Genomic DNA, 18,337 nt, shown 5'->3' on the forward strand with positions numbered 1-18,337 from the left:
GATTTAAGCCACAATTTTAAAAATGACTCTTTTAGAAAGCAGGCATTTCTTTGTCCCAACCATTTGGTTCCTGCAGCATGGGTCTCATGACTTTGAACGGTTGGCAATTGGCCTTTGTGTATTCCTCCCACACAGTGATACAAAAGGGGGATTAGTTGTTGGCAAGATGGGTCATCCTGGTAGGATGGTGGGGGCGGAGCTGATCCCAGCCCCACTTAAATTTCAAAGGGGCTGCTTCAGCACACTTGCAAATAACTTGACACCAATCCTTGTCAAACTAGGCCTCTTGGGCCCTGGGCAGGGGAGCAAGGAAGTTTCCAGAACCAAGTGTGGGGGTAAGTCTAGATGTTTCTCCCACTACAAAGGGTTGCACTAGGTATAAATATTAGACCCTCAGACCAACTCTTTGGTTCACTCCTAGACCTGTGGATGCCCTCTAGGAGGACTGCTTTGTACTTCAGAGGAGTGTCCTGCTGCTTGAGACCTGCCTTGTACTTTGAATCACTGCCCTGCTGCTACCAGTTGACCTCTGTTAGAAATGGGGTTTCCATTTGGCAGTGGATTGCACCCTGTCCGCGCACTCTGGTCAGGTTAAGGGAGTCACACAGCAATGATAACCACTGCTCACCCCATTGCTTGGCTGGAGCACTCAGGTTGATCTCAAAGGCAATGTGTAAAGCATTTGTACACACACACACAGTAACATGGTGAAAACACTACAAAAGTACTCCACACCACTTTAGAAAAAGTCAATATTTTTCTAAGTAAAACAAGACCAAAACTACAAAAATCCAACATACACAAGTAAAAATACAAATTCTCAAAGATTAAAAGGAATATATCGCCTAGAAACACAATTGCTCCAACTAGGGCTATCACGACATCTTGACGGAGTCACTTCCAACAGTCTGACGCCGCTCATGAGGGAGCACAGGCCAGCTACAGGGTTGTATAGATACCGGTTACAGTACTTTGAAAAATGATAAGGAAACAGACACGTTGTACAGTGTTGGGGAGGTGAGGCATCGTTGAAGCCGGTGCAGCTTGCATTCTTTACTGCCACCAGGGAAGTGAGGTGTTGGATCCTCACTGCTAGGCGGGGAAGGGGAGGCATTGGTTCCTTATGGTTGCAGGGGAGGTGATGCATTGGCAATAAGCGTAGGTTCCTTACGACAAGCTGGGGTCTGTGAATCCAGGAGGTCAGGGTGCGCGGCGTCTACTTTGGTGTTGCGATCACACCACGGGGCAACAGGTGCTGCGGTAGAGTAGGGTGTCATGGACGTCGGTGACACAGCATCCCGGAAAAGGGCTATGGCAGGCGGTGGCATCGGGATCTGCGTTGTAGGTCACTGTTGTTGCACTCATTGAGGACCACAGCTCCGGTGCAGGCAGTGGCGTGGGGTCAGAGACGGCAGCACCAGTTCCAAAGTCATTCTGGAAGTTGATGTACCAGTTTCTTTCTTGTTACACCAGAACTCACTCCCAAGGGCCCAGGATCTGGATTTGGCACCACTTGGGAAGTCAGGGCACCCACAAAGAGAGCCCAGGTGCTAGCAGGTGAAGGCATTGATGGTCCTGAGACTTCTTAACAGGGGGCAAGTTCAGTTCAAGCCCTTGGAGAACCTTGAAAACCAGGGTGTAGAAAGCAAGGTTCACTCCTTTCACTCCCAGGACAGAAGCAGCAAGCAGCAGGCCAGCACAACAAACCAACAGGCAGAATGGCATCCTAATGCATTCAACTCCTTTTCCTGGCATAATGTCCTCTGTCCAGAAGTGTTCTAACTTTGTGGTGTCAGAGGATCAGTACTTATACCCGTTTCTGTCTTTGAAGTAGGCAAACTTCAAAGAGACTTCTTTGTAGTGCACAACACCCTGCCTTTCCCTGCCCTGGCCCCAGACACACTCCTTGGGGTTTGCAGACTGCTTTGTGTAAGGACAGGCACAGCCCTAGTCAGGTGCAAGTGCCAGCTCCTCCCACCACTCTAGCTCAGGAAGACCCATCAGCCTGCTGATGAGCCATAAGGATATGCAGGACACACCTCAGCTCTGTTTGTTGCTGTCAATAATGAATGCACAAACAGCCCACCTGTCATTGTGAACCAGACGTATATCCAGAAAACAGGCAGAGACCAGAATGGTAATGCAAGGAAATGCCCACTTTCTAAAACTGACATTTTCAAACTTACAATTCAGAAAACAACTTCCTCAAAAGATGTATTTTAAATTGAGTTCAGAGACCACAAACCTATTATCTCTGCTCCCAATGGGAAACTACACTAAAATTATATTTCAAGGCAATACCCATGTTACTCTATGGGAGACATAGGCCTTGCAAAAGTGAAAACAGAAATTAGCAGTATTTCACTATCAGCACTTATGAATCGCACCATTACATGTCCCACCTTTTTCGATGTTGAGTATAATAAAAGTTATTTTTTTCTTAGCCATTATCTGTTGCTTTCACGACAAGTTAAACATGGCAAATAGGTCCCTGAAGCTGACGTGTTGCCAGGACACATGACCACTTTTAAGAACTTGTTTAACGTCCAACCTAGCTGCATAATAGACTTAAGTGGACTATGTCCATGGTGTACAAATGACAGTGTTTACATGATGTCAGTTGCACATGAAACAATGTTCAGTGTGTATATGTGGTTGGACAAAGTGTTCATTCCATTATCTACCATGGCTAAAACTTTCTGCAAGTCTTCCTGATCTATCTGCCTCAACCGGGCAGCTGCTTCCATTTGGGACCATTTCCAAATGTAATTACATATTACATAACAGAAGCACCTTGTGCTTGGTTTTCTGGGGCTTATCAAATTCTTGTAGGTCTGTTTTTTCTGACAGGAGACTGAGGTGTTCTAAAAAGGCTGTTAATGTGGAAGATTTCAACCATTGTTGAACTGTTCTTCAGTGACATTTAATTTATTTTGCCATTTGTCAGATTTAGCTGTTGACTGAATACTGGGCACATTTAATTCTTTAATTTTCGCCAAGCCTAAACAATTTGTTTGCTGTACAGTTTCATTTAAACATATAATTTGCATTAGAATAAGGCATGCTCTATACAAAGCTTCCCTTCCCTGAATTTGCCAATTTCTAGTTCCCCACACACTTCAAGTCAATCGACTTCAACCAACATTCATAGCCTGCAATAGCCAATTGGGAAACAAAGGAATCAGAATAAATTAATTTGGTATCTGTTAACAGAAAATTCCCAAATAAAATAAGACAGCATTTTTGACATCATGCCCAGTAAAACAAATGCAAATTTTCTACATATTTTTTTAGCTCCCCACTGGCGGAGTCGGACAATGTTCCCATTGTGTATAATTATAAACAGTTCTCGCGGTGCTGGCTTTATGTATAAAATCATGTCCGTAATATGGGTAACAGAATATTTCCCCATAATTTGCTGCTGTTTGATAAACATCTTCACTTTCAAATGCAGTGTAATATTCAATCTCAGAAAGCATAGATTTAACTGTTTTTACATCCCAATCATCAGAAACAACCCCTGGTGCTATTATATCATTCATATATGTCATTTGAATTTCCATTGGCCCAAATATATCGAATGGCACTTTATCCCAAACAATCCCATCATGAATTGGAATAGCTGAAATGTTCACTAGGGACAAGTCTCTTCAAATCTTATGTGAGGATAGGTAAGGCTTTAAAACTTCATCCACCAGTTCAACAACAGAGCATTCATAAAGATAATGACCATGTATCAGCAAAAAGAAAACAATGACCCAAACAATCCAGAGAAGGAAGGCAAGCAATGTTAACATAATCCACAGATAATTCCATGGGCAAATTAGATAGTTTTAAGCTACTTGAACAGTTTAGGTGCTTTTGATACAGATGCTGCAGAAGATGCTGAAGAATTTGAAAATGAGTTGATGTCGGCAAAATATCCAGAAGTACTTTGTGCAAGCACTGGAGCTAATGTCGGAGGAGAACTAACAGATGGATCTCTTGGTGGTTCGTAGTAAACTATTCCTTCGGTTTGTGTGGAATGTGAGTAGAATAGCTCAGACATTTCTTATCATAGATGTAGTGATGGGTACTAATGAAAGTTCATTTTCCACCCTTCTCCAGCTCGGGGAAGTTTTATCAATGTTGCTTAAAATCAGTAGAGATACATCCTGATTCACAGTGAGAGGGGTGGAGAAACTACCCATGAGTCATCTCAGTCTACTATGCAGGACTGGCTCACATGGTTTAACTTGACATTCTCAACTGAAATTAAGCTGTTTTCTTTAGACCCAAGCAACGGTGTTAGGATGACAGTACTGGGACCGTGTATTCCCAGGACTGGAATTGGTGCTCAATATGAAGGGCCAAATTCCTTTTTTTTCACAACAATCTTTTCTTGCAATAGACCCCCAACATTTGGAATCCAGCTGGTTGATGTTTTTCGAAAATCCCTCGTTCCCAAGGTGGCAGCACAGGCAGATGAGTTCATCGAGGAACTGTAATTCCTGCACGACAGCGACACATTCATTTATGTCAAAAGGTGTGCCTACTGCCACCGTGCCAGAGCCATCAAGATCTGGGACATACATTGTTATGTTGAACAGTGCCTAATATATGGTACACCATCACAAAGACCTTCTGGGCATATTATTAAATGCTCTCTGGACTCCATACAGGTGGTTAAGCCAACTGCGACCCATACCTAGTACTCTTGCTGGTCCTTACCTTGTTTTAAGTCTCTGTTTTTCTGCTCCACAACCGTATTTCCCACTGGATGGTAGGGAGACGAGAAATGAAGTTGGACACTCATCACTGCTATGGTGTCCTTGTATGCCCTGGAAGCAAAGGCAGGGCTGGTCTGAATGGAATGCCACAACTGCATATGTCTCAATGAAAACTTGCTAATCTTTAATAACAGTTCAAGCGTCAGCTGATCTTTGTGGCCAAACCCATTGAAATCTGGAGCAAGAATCAAAAGCAACTAAGATGCATTTGTTTGCACCATCAGGTGTTAAGGAACCACAATGGTCCAGGTACACACATTGCAGCGGTTTGTTGTAAATTAAAAGGGGTGTCTGTGGTGGGTGCTTGATGGGGGACACTCTGATTTGTTGGCAGATGTCACAACAAAGGACATACTGTTTGGTCTGTTTATATAGATCTGGCCACTTGTAGCGTTTTTGGTGTAAGGAAATAGTAGCTGCCACTCTGCATTGGCACAAGCAACCCCCTCATGTGCTACTTTTATGAGATCTAATCTTTGTTCTTGGGTGGGGATCACATGATCACCCATCCCTGGTATGGTTGTGAATGCAACATTTTGGGCGCTTAGGTGGTAGAAATATTTGGGAGGATACGCCTTTGGCAAGGGCCTGCAGTCGGCCAAAGCTTTCACAGCAGCCAATGCTTCATCATCTAACCTCCTACGATTAATTGCAGCAACAGAAGTCGCAGATACTGCTAACTTGGCTGCTTTATCACCAAAGGGTTTCCTACAACGTGTACTCCTACACGTTGATAGCCCAGAGTATGAACTACATGGGCATTTGATATTGTTTCCTTCAGGTCTGCTGCCTTCCCTTAAAGGAATCTGTGTTTAATGGTGTTCCCTTTTGCATCTCTAAACCCATTTTGGTACCAGTAATGCAAATAACCATTAAAGAACTGGACACAGTAGTACGAATCACACACAATCAGTGTCAGAAGTTCAGGATCCGTATGTTCCAGTGCCAATATTAGAGTCTTAAGCTCTGCAAGTTGTGCAGTGCAATACCCGAGGGGCTGTGTGTATGTGTTCTGAGGATAGAATTTACCATCCCTCATGAACCTGCTCATAGCTGCACAAGCAGCGGAGTATTGTTGTTTATCACCTACTGCTGGTTGTGCTGAGCCATCAGTGTAGATTATCATTTGGTATTGATCAAGAGGCAAAATGTTTGTAGGTATTGGGTTTTCAAGTTCATATTGAAGGAATTGTTAGGTCTGTAGTTTTGGGTCAAAAATACAATCAACATCAGTGGCCATCAGAGACATTGCCCATTGGATCCAACATGGATTTAATACTTTTGCGTTTGGAACGCTGGCTTTTGTGACACTCTAAGGCTGAAATTGGGGTCACAATAATGCATTTCCCCTGGGCCAGAGGTCTCTCTTTTATGACAACCATCTGAATATCTGTCAGAATTTTTTCATTGGGAGCAAAGCGTTGTTCAGCTGTGGAGTACAGGTGTGATTTGTATGCTATTGGAATGATATCACCATCATTGACTGTTACATAGGTGAATCCGATGGTATCAGTAATTACTGTGATGACCAGGTTTGTTTTGTTAAAATGTGTGTACTTTTTTGCTTCAAGTTTGTCCTGTTGCAATACTCTAAGAATGTGTCTGTTCAACTTTCCAATATTTACTTGAAAAATCTAAATGTATCAAATCATAGTGGTTTTATGTGTTGTGCATAATCTGGACTGTATGTTCTACCAAACCTGAAAAAGCCCAATAATGATTGTAGCTTTTTGATAGTATTTGGTTGTTGTACCTGTGTGCACTTTTCTAGAAAGTGAGGTGCGAGGCTCTTCCCTTCATCTAATAACTCGTATTCTAGAAACAGGACACTGAGAAAGACCATTTTTGTTTTCTTTAAATTAAATTTGTAGTCTACTATGGCAAATCCCACCACAATGCAGTCCACCCATCTTAGGTGTGTGACCAGGTCATCATCTGTTAGGTAGATATCATCTACATAGGACAATGCCTCAGGCTCAGTATCACGTAATATTGATGTTACACGTGCTGAGAACACTCCAGGACTGTTCTTTTACCCCTGTGGGAGTTAACAAAATTTTCTTTGCAAGCCGAGCGCGCTGAAGGCGCTTAGCTTCCTACTTTCAGGTGCTAGATTTAGCAGAAACAAATGTTGGAAATACCCAAGGTTGTTCTGTATTTTTTGCGCACTACATTGTTAATAAGCGATGTGTGCATTTTGTACAGCAAATGTGTGTGTGTGGCTGTTTAAATGTCTGTAATCTAAGACTATTCTAAATGAACGGTCTGGCCTATCCATGGAGAACAAAGGGTTGTTCATTGGTGAAATGCAGAGTTCTGTTACACTCTGGTACTGAAGTTGTGTGAGTATTTCTCTCACTGGTGCTTTTCCCTCATGTTTAGTGGGGTATTGTGGGTAAGGCTGTGGTGTGGATCTAATTGGTATGATATGGTATGGTGAGTCTTTATCCAATCCTATGATTGTGATATTGTGATAAAGTGCTGGGGCTTGTGCCAATGCCCAAACTATGGCGGAAGCCTTTCTTCATTCTTCAGGAACAAAGGCTGAGAAGGATTGCACAATGACATCTTCCCCTAGTGGGAGATTACGGGCAAATTCTGTTGGTCAACCTTTTATTTCCAAGAGCATATCATAACTCAATCTTAATTTTCCTCAAAATGTTCCTTTAATGGTGTAGTCTGTCTCCCGCTATTTGAATTTTCACTTTGTAAACCCTGTCCGAGGAGGAAACGCTCCTGTCCACAGTTTCGACTTATAAAAAGTTGTCATTTGCTGTCACAGCCAGAAACTCCTTAAGATTCCGGCAAACTATTCTGACCTCTGTCTAACAGTCACTGCCCAATTCCTGTTCTTCAACAACGTTCTTATTATGTGTGGCTTTTTTAGCCAAAATTGCTGCCACTTTTTTTTTTTAATTGTGCTTTCTGTTAGGATAGTTTCCCTTCCTTTTTATTGAAACTTCAGATGAGTATTGTGAATCTCTTCTCGGTTTCACATACTCGTTTCGATGTTCTGAACGCCCTCTTCTCTCACTGCTTTTATCCGGTGAGTCCTTAAAGGAACAAGATTGTCATGTATCAGTGTATTGATTTCTATCAGGAGTTTCCAAAGTATCCATATTTCTAAAATATAGCGTTTCTCAGAGGTCTCCAAACACAGAGATTCTCCTCTATGTGTTACACTCTCTTTATTTTGTTTATCCCAGCATTTTTTTTTAGAACCCTGTACTGCTTGCATGGTAGAATCCTTATTGGATTCACCTTGCTGCTGTGGTTTACCTGGTCTGGTTTCCAGACTATCCCGACCTATAATCGAATAGGTTGCGGCGATAATTTTTGGCAGCTCACATTCTTTATACTGTGCCGGAACATCTCAAGCCGCTGGCGTACTGCCAATGCTACTGCTTCCGCTTTAAGATTACTCAATATTATTGAAGTCACTGTGACAAAATTGTCCAATATTTGCATCTGCAAGTCTAGAGCCGAGGCAGCCATTCATCTTGAATCTGCTTTAACACTTCTGGAGTATTTTAAGATCATATTGTTCAGAAATAGAAACACCAATTGGGGAAATTGTTTTGAAAGTTCAAGCTTGAACAACCTACAGCATCTGAGAAGGATATTCCCTAATACCATGGACATCTCCATATAAAGTAATTAGGGTGCCTTTGGCATGTAATGAGACAGATTCTTGAGAGATCTGTACAATTAGTGCATAACCAATGTTGGTGCACCATGTCGTAGGACTCTCATTGTGGGAACAAGAGTGCTGTATTTTGGACGGTAGCACCACTGCGCGTGGGGGTCTGAGTCTGATATCAACTGGATGATAGATGTCGGCATAACCCTTTCGGCTAGCTAGCAGCACCTCACCAGGACCAAAGAGTAAAGGTGATTTGCGGCAGCCTATCGCATGCCATTGTAAGACTCCTCAGGGAAGTCATTGTGGAATAGATCTTACCCCTTTCTCTCAGTTATATACATGTCTTACATGCAAAGGCAAACAGAAGTAGGATTTGGTTCAATAGGTTTATTGAAGCAACTTTACTCTATGTTGAAAGGCATGAATTGCGATTATTAAGATAATGAAACACAACACCATTAGAGCGGTGACTAGAAAAGTGAAATGGAGGAAAAGTTTCACCATGCTGTCACAATAGTGATTCTAAAATCCATATCTTCACTACTAAGATTCTACATGACAGTAATATCAGTGTTCACCCCAATCTGCTCATCTAGTCCCTCGAAGGAAACCCAATCCCCATACCTCTGATATAGGCAGAGAATAGGTCTATTGGTCTGCTGGGAGTCCTCCCACATGGATGAAGAGAAGACGCAGTTTCAGCAGAAACTGTGACAATGTGCAGTATGAGATGGCAGGCTGGTTGAAAAAAAACATCTGAGGTGGTGGGGTAAGTATGATCTTTTATAATAAAACATCTGATGTTCTAAGAACTGCCCTGATGTGTTAACACTTTTTTCTGTGTAGGGTAGACATCAATACCCAGTAAACTATTGTGTTCAGCCTTGGGTTGAGCACAGGATGAAAATGTTGTGCAAAGAAATGATTAACAAATTCTGAATGGAAGGGTAACTGATAAAAAATAATAAAACGTCTCCACTAAAATGAAGCTTTGCTAAAATAATTGAAGGAATAAAAATGAAATGTAACTAGGTGAAAAGGCAGAGGCCGCAGGCCCAGAGCTAAAGTTATGTGCCGTAAGAATGCTAAAATAACCTGATGACATTACTAGTAAATCTAATATGCCAATGGATAAACCAATCACCAACACAATTTAGACAGGGAGCACTTGCATGTTAGCACTGGACAGCAGTGGTAGAGTGCCCAGTGTCCAAAAACCAGCAAAAATGAAATTCAGCACAGCATCAAAAGCAGGAAGTCAGAAGCGAGAAGACAGGAGAAACCATACCAAGAGCTGCCAAGTCTAACACTTGTCTTTGTCCCCCACCCCCCAGCTGAAAGTGGGGAGAGCTACCCAACCTTTTGAGAGGACCCATCACTAAGGCGGAAGAACCTGGGAAGACCATCAGCATTGGCATGTTCTGTTCCAGAGCGGTGTTCCACTGTAAAGTGCATTCCCTGTAGGGAGGTGGACTACATCAACAGTTTAGGATTCTCACCCCTCATCTGCATTAACCATCTGAGGAGCCTCTGGTCTGTCTGAACCCGGAAGTGAATCCCAACAACTAAGGTCCTAGCTTCTTCAGTTCCCAGACCACAGCAAAAGCTTCCCTTTCTATTGTATTCCACCTCTGTTCCCTAGGGAGTAATCTCCTACTAATGAACGCTAGAGGTTGATCTAGGCCCTCTTCATTTAGCTGTGAAAGCACAGCTCCCATACCATTCTCTGAGGCATCTATTTGCACCACAAATTCTTTGGAAAAGTCTGGAGTCTTGAGCACAGGTGCAGTGCACGTGACCTCCTTTAGGGCGTCAAAAGTGGTCTGGCACACTTCTGTCCAGGTCACCTGATATGGCTGCTTCTTGAAAGTCATCTCTACTAAGGGGGCAACAATGGTGCCATATTACTTGACGAATCTCTTGTAGTACCTGGTGAGACCTAAAAAGGCTCTCACCTCTGGGTCTTGGGGGATGCTCAAACCAGAAAGGTGTCAATCTTGGGTTGTTAGGGGTCCACCCGGCCGCTTCCTACCTGGTGTCCCAAGTATACCACAGACCCCTTCCCTAAATGGCATTTACTAGCCTTGATAGTGAGGCCTGCACTCTGCAGGGCCTTCAACACTTCTTGGAGGTGGTCAAAGTAGTCCGCCCAGCTAGAACTGAAGACAGCAGCATCGTCTATGTAGGTGGCACTGAAGTTCTCCAGTCCAGCCAGGACCTGGTTGACCAGCCCCTCGAATATGACAGAGGCATTCTTCAACCCAAAGGGCATAACAATAAACTGATAATGCCCCTATGGCTTTGAGAAAGCAGACGTCTCCTTTCCCCTGTCGGTCAAGGCAATCTGCCAGTACCCAGACATTAGAACAAAAGTGCTGAGGAAATTGGCAGCTCCCAACTGGTCAATGAGCTCATCAGCTTGGGGGATGGGGTGTGCATCAGTCTTGGTGACGGCATTGAGCCCATGTTAGCCAACACACAACCTCATTTCAGGGGGGGGCAGTGGGTAGTGCAGCATTGGGGACCAAAACCCCTGGGCTTGACAAAGGACTGTTGGAGTGCTCAATCACCCCTAACTCCAGCATCTTAGAGACTTCCTCTTTGATGCTGTTCCTCACTCTGTCAACCTGTAAGACTTGTGCTTAACAGGCAGGCTGGCCCCAGTGTCAATATCGTGGGTACACCATTGGGTGACTCCGTGGATGAGTGAGAACATGGAGGCAAACTGTCCCAGGAGCTGGTGACAGTCCCTTTGCTGTTCTAGGGTCAGAGTAGGGGAGAGGTTCACACCTTCCACTCACCCGTCCTGCTCTTTAGAAGATAAAAGGTCAGGGAGAGGGTTACTCTTGTCTTCCACCCCATCATCTGTGATCAAGAGCATGGACAACTCAGACCTCTCACTGTGCGGCTTGAGGGGGTTCACATGTAGGACCCTCAAAGAGTTCCTAGGAGTCTGTATGTCTGCCACTTAGGTGACATTACTCTTGTGCTCCTTCAACTTAAATCGCCCAGACCAGCAGTCTTGTAGAGCATGGGGCCATCACCCACACTTTCTGGCCAGGCTGAAACTTGACCAGAGTGGTATTCTAGTCGTACCAGCATTTAATTTCCTACTGGTCAGCTTTCAGATTCTCCTGGGTGAATTTCCCGGAAGCGGGCTGTCTGGTTCCTGAAGGCCAGCATGTAACTGAATACATTCTGGGGTGGCTTCTTGGGTGATTGCTCCCAGCTCTCCTTCACCAAACTGAGAGGCCCTCTTACAGGGTGCCCATACAGAAGCTCAAAAGAGCTGAAGCCAACCCCCTTCTGCGGTACCTCCCTGTAGGAAAACAGGCATGGTAACAGGACATCCCACTTACGCCTCATGGGTTCTGAGAGACCCATGATTACGCCCTTCAGGGTATGGTTCAATCTTTCAACCAACCCATTGCCTTGAGGGTGGTAAGGTGTGGTGAACTTTTAGGTTATACCACATGCCTTCCACATGGCTTTCATGTACGGCAACATGAAATTGTCACCCCAGTCAGATACCGCCTTCTTGAGGAAACCAACACGGGTAAAGAAACCCATAAGTGCCCTGGCCACACTGGGCATAGTCCGTGTTCTCAGAGGGATAGCTTCCAGATACCGGGTGGCATGGTCCACCAAGACCAGGATAAATCTCTTGCACATGACTGTGTTGGGACCCAGAGATCCCACAATGTCAATGCCCACCTACTCAAAAGGGGTGCTCACAACAAAAAATGATTGAAGAGGAGCCTTGCACCTCTTCCCAGATTTGCCATTCGTCTGGCAGGTTTGACAGGTCCTGCAGTACGCATCTGAGGCCTTCCTCATTTGGGGCCAAAAGAAGTGGGTGCCAACCCGTCAAAGGTCTTGTCCTTCCCTAAATGGCCTGCCAGTGGCACATCACAAGCCAGACCCAGTAGGAAGGCTCTGAAACACTGGGGTACCACCAGCACACTGATTTACCCTTCAACCATAGGCTAACTATACAGGAGATAATTCTCCCAGTAAATCAGGTGAGGTCCAGAGGTGTCACCAGCTGTCTGTACATCGACCTGTTTACAAAGACTCAAGGGTAGGGCATTCTTTCTGTGCTGTGCAGAACTCCTCCCTGGTGAGGCCTCCTTTCCCCTGCCAATTGGTCACCTCAGGTATGTCCCCCAGTTTGGCCACTTCTTCCCTGTAGGTTCTGGAATGTCCCCCTCACATTCAGCCTCCTCCTGGACGGTGAGAAATTTCAGAAGCGGTTTCCCACACCCCTTGCCCCTCCTCCTCGTGGCAGACACCTTGGCCACTGTTTCAGGCTCTGTGTCCTTCTCTATCACCCTCTCTGGTGGCCATGGACAGTGTGGTCATGCACACCCACTCTGGCAATTCCAACATTTCTAAGTGTGACATGAGCTCCACCTCCTTCCAGGTGGTATGCTCCAGGTCGTTCCCTAGCTGACAGTCAACAAGCATGGATGGACCCACAGCTACCCTCAAGGAACCTGATAAACCCCCATTCAAAGGGACCCTGAGCTGCCAAACATTCACACACTGTTGTCTACTGCTACAAGCTGGTCGACTAAATTGGGTAGTACCTGGTCCACAGATACTTGATGACAGTAGACAGTTGTCATGCTTGCGCCTGTGTCTCTCAAAGCCTCCACCCGCCTTCCATTGATGGCCCCCCACTACCTGTACTTCTAAGTGTTGTCAGGCATGAGGGTTCTCTGGACCGCCTCACCCTCATCCAGGGAGACTAGGGTTAACTCAGCTGGCTTCCCACCATTAACTGGGTCAACACCTCCTCAAGGGCTACACTTGCCACACCTAGTGACTGCCCACCGGTGGAGGGGCTCTGCCCGCTTGGGACACTTGGGACTTACTCTGAAATGCCTGAATTCAGGCGAGACACTTTAGAGGTCCCTTCCCTGCATGCTTTCCTGAATGGAACCAACTCTTCTTTTCAATAGGAGCTTGGGCATCCTTACCCTGGGAACTATTCTGGGGCCCCTTGAGAGAACTCCTCACTTTTATCTTTGTCTGCCACCTCCCCCCACCCCCCCCCCCCATACTTCTTATTTGTTGGGTACCCTGCCCACTCTTGGCTGAGCCTTCAACATACAACTTCTTTTGGAACCTGGTGCTCAGTCAGCAGTCTGCCTTCTTGGCAAGCTTCCTGGGGTCAGTAAGCTTGCTGTCAATCAAGTGCTGGCACAGCTCTGGAAAACAACTAGACAAGTGATCCCATGCAATCAAATTGTGTAGCCCCTGTTAGTCTGTTACCTCATTACCCTTCACCCAACTATCCAGTGCTCTGCAAAACTAATCAACATACTCCACCCACGTTTGAGAACCAAGTTTGGTACTTTCCCTAAACATTACCCGGTAACTTTCTGGGGTGAGACCATACCTCCTGGTTAGGGCTTCTTTCATGGCAAGGTACCACATCAGATCTTGTGGATCTAATGCCAACAAGGTGCTTCTCCATTGAGAAATACTTCCACAGTCCTGCCCCCAATCTCTCTCAGGGACCCTGTTCATTCTCAATGCTACCTCATAACCCCTAAACCACTGCTCTGTGTCATCCCTCACAACAAGATCCTTAACCACATTGTTGGGTATATGTACCATTCTCTCAGATCGCACTGTAGAAAAGCTGCCACCATCTGGTGCTGGACCTGCTTTTTAAATCCAACTCCTTCAAGCTCAGCTCGTGAGCTAAAATAATTTTCTTCTCCTCCATGGCAATTGTTTCTTTCTCTGCCTCTTTTGAGCCAGGCTTGTTCCAGCTGGAGCTCCCTAGCCTCCCGCCTGTCCTCCAGTTCCTCTGGGGAGAGGCCTCATGAAGAAACACTGCTGGTTGCCCTGAAGGTGCCTTCCTCCCAGGTAGATTCCGATTCACAAAATCCCCATGCAGGCTCTGCCCCTCTCTATCCACAGTAGCATTTTCCTCCTCTGCATGCTCACCAGCCTCCTTTGCTGACAACCAGGCCCTCAGCGCCTTCTGCAGAACCTCCTTCCTAGTGAGTCCTTCAACATAGGGCATTTGTAGAAGAGACATGCAGGGAATAAAGTTGCTGTGTTGCACGAATGGGAGAGAGCACATCAGCGTGTTATCTACTAAGATACTGCAGGCACTGTTATTCTCTATCTTTGTAATGGTTCATTATACGCAGCCATGTGCCAAAGCACACACCTCTTCTGCACCTTAGTAAAAGTGTGTGTGCTGTCTGTCAGGAATGATTTTTGTACTAAAATGGGATCCTATAGCATTTTCCTACTTGTATGTGCTATGAACAGTGCAGCACAAATGCAAAGTAGGAAACTCAAGAAGAAATTAAAACATTATTCCTTGTTACGCTTGCCTCTAGGTGTAAGATTTTGGCTCAAATCCCTGTCTACGAATGTTTGTGGATAAGATTACATACTTGTAACCACAGATTCCTCTCCATTTGAATATTCCCCAAGTATCAGACAGGATTCAGAAGTTTTTTAAGCAGTACCCCTGCACGCTGGTAGGTGGAGTCATGCAGCTCTGCGCCAATGCTGTTCCGCTCTGGCAATGAAGTGCAGAACCCTATATAGGTGCCACTGGGTTGTGCTGATGTCAGTTCTTTTCACAGCACCAGACCCAGATCCAGAGTCCTCTTGTCTTCACAATACCTTTATCTTAAAAGTCAGTGTGCAGTAGAAATATCACCTCTCCAAGACTACAGGGTTTAAGGTTCCCTCAGGTGTGCTTCCTGGCACCAAAGATCCACGAGGCAAGATCCTCCACCTCAGGCTCAGCCACTTTGGGTCTGCCTACAGCACCAGCTGGACCTACTGTGGGTCTCATACTGGGTTTGTTGCAGACTCCGATCATAGTGCCACAACCCATGCCAGACCCTGGAGCATGAATGCTGAGGCCAGACGACAAAGTGCAACCTATTGTGTTTTCCGACTCCGAGGTGGCACTGCTTCGAGTTTGATCGCAGCTGCACACTGATCCATTTGGACTGCAGCCTCTGGGCAGCCAATCAGATTCCAGTACTTTGCCCCTGCCTCAAGGAAGAGCCCACACTCTCCATACTTTATTTGGAACAGATTCTGACAACAGTGCATATTTTGCTGGGGATGAATTTGCCTAACCACCTGATGGTGACAATTGTTATGAGGATCTTTAGGACACCAGTGGCCAGGGCACCTCTCCAGACATTAGCCTACCTTTGTCTTAGGACACTGCCATGGATGAGAGCACCTTTTCTTTCTTGGTCATGCACAGGGCAGCCAAGGTTCTCAACGTCCCATTAACCACCATTGAGGAGAACACTATTGCTCTCACTCAGCTGCTTCAGTCTGGGCAAACAAATACTGATCCTCTGCATCCATTCATTGAAGCTCTCACTGAACCCCTTTCTGTGGACTTGAGCAAAACTCTGTTCTGGACCTTTGATGAACATGCAGATAGTTTGGCACCATCTTCCAGCCCTTGGTAACCTGAACTACTTGGCTCAACACTCCACACACGAGCCCAGTGGTGCAGGCCTTGTGAGTAAGATCAATGCTAAAGCTTTCTCTATCACCACCTGTTTTGCTTTGCTTCAAACCAAGAGGGAACGAAGCTAAAGAATACGAAGAATGCAGCACTCTTAGTCTGAGTAGTGAATTTATTAAGGCACTTCCCAAGTCTCAAACACAAATCTATGAAAATAATAACTTGAGCAATTATTTTGAATGCAGCAACACACATGAAGCTACTAAAATAATCATGGTGGTTGGATAATAATCAGAGAAAATGCAATATTTCAACAGTGATTATATATGCAGTGACTAAGTATATTTATGCATGCACACAGTGACGCTAGATAATTAAGAATTAAAAATGCATCACCATGGGGATCGAATCCGACATCATCCTTGTCTTTTACTAGTATCAAGCTGTGGAACACAGGACAGCTGAGACAGGGGGAATTTCCCCAATGGGATTTTGATTTTCCAGAGCAATGCGTCCACCCTCAGGAATGAGTTGCTTCTGCCTCAGCGCCAAGCTATCCCACCTTGTATACTTTAAACAAAACTTATGAGGAAGGTTCTAGTAACCCACCTGCCTTCAAGTAATGTGGGAAATTAAACTGCTGGCTGTACTGGAAACACACAAAGAGATTGGCCAGATCCCAAGGTGTATTTCCAAGATTGAGCTGGACCCTTCTCTGCCACAAGCGTTCTCATCCTTGTACACTCTAATCAACGTTGCATCCCCCGTGTTGTGTTCCCTTCCCTGGTGAGGAAAGCAAAAACATGTTAAGTTATGAGTGGAAAAATTCCTGCCCCACCAATGTGATGGCATTTGAAGCTAAGCTAAGCACAAAATGGAGCCAGCAGTCAAGACTGAATCGGTGGTTAAATACAGATAGCATTTCACTTCCAGACAGAGAATCCAAATACTTTGAAACCTTTGGGCAATGTGTTTTTTCCACAACCAGTTTGACACTATATTCCGTCAATGCCAGCTGCCTTTTAGTGCATTATCCCACACCTTTTGAGACTCTATCACAGAAGTCTTGTCTGGTGTTCCTGATGACTTGCGTCCCGTCCTTATGCAGGCTATTCTGGATATTTCTGATGCTTAGACACCACACATTGCCTATGCAGGGCAATTTGCACCAATGCAGCTCTTAGGAGCTACGACTGGATGATGTCCAAGGGCTTTTCCCACAATGTCCATTCCACAATAATGGACATGCCTTTTGATGGCTCTCACCTTTTTGCTGAGAAGGCAGACTCTGCTCTTAAGCACTGTAAGAATAGTAGGGCCACTGCATGCTGCTTGGGCCTATACACCCTGCAACATCAGTCACAATCAACCGTTTCACCCGTTAATGGCTGTAGTAGGGGCTTCTAATATTAGCATCAAGTTTAGCCTTGCCTGGAAATCCATGAGCCTTTTCATAGCTGGGGGACACAGTACACACACCACAGGGACAACAGGCAGTGTGAAGGATAGCCTTTCTGTCCCGCTGCCACAGCCTCAAAATCTGTTTAGTGTATCATTGAGGCACACAGTCACTGTGGCAGAGGCAGGAATTGACATTTTCTGTCAGTGTGGAAGGCGATAACTTCAGACAAGTGGTTCCTACATATTGTCCAGCGGGGTTATGCCCTACCATTTCTTGTCACTTTGCTGAACCTTCCACCATCCTCAGAATGACTGACAGAGGGCCGTCTGTCTATCTTACAGCAGGACATACAGGCTCTTCTGGCCAAAGAAGTCATACAGAGCGTGCCTACATCAAAAGTAAGCTTAGCTTGTTACTCCTGCTACTTTCTGGTGCTGAAAAAGGACAGAGGCATTCGTCCCATTTTAGACTTTCATCCTCTAAATACCTTTCTGTGGAAGGACAAATTCAAGACACCCTGCCACAAGTCTTAAATACCCTACACCCAAGAGACTGGATGGTAGCGTTGGACCTGCTGAATGCTTATTTCCACATCTCCATCCTGGAGGTCCACAGGCACTATCTGTGGTACACAATGGGACAGGAGCATTTTCAATTTGTTGTGCTCCCATGTGGCCTCACCAGAGCCCCTTGCAGTTGGAACTGAAGATCCAGGGAGCACAGCATCAGGGGGACCACTCCGATCATGTCTAGATTTCAGAAGAGTCTGAAAAAGACCTGAAGTTGTGGTTGCTGGCTTGTGACTGGGTTAGCGGAAGATGCAACTCCCTACCCCACACAGAGCTAACAGTGGTGACTGATGCATGGCTTTTGGATTGGGCTGGCCACTTGTGGGAGGTGGAGACTAGAGGCATGTGGTTTCTGGAGGAGTTCTGGCTCCACATCAGCCTTCTGGAGCAACAGGCCATCTGCTTGCGCTGAAGGCATTCGTACTATCCATCAAAGGGAGGCTGGTTGAGGTGCTCATGGACAACACCACCGCCATGTGGTAT

Source organism: Pleurodeles waltl, chromosome 5 (genome assembly GCF_031143425.1).
Source record: "Pleurodeles waltl isolate 20211129_DDA chromosome 5, aPleWal1.hap1.20221129, whole genome shotgun sequence".
In the NCBI taxonomy this organism is placed as follows: Eukaryota; Metazoa; Chordata; class Amphibia; order Caudata; family Salamandridae; genus Pleurodeles; species Pleurodeles waltl.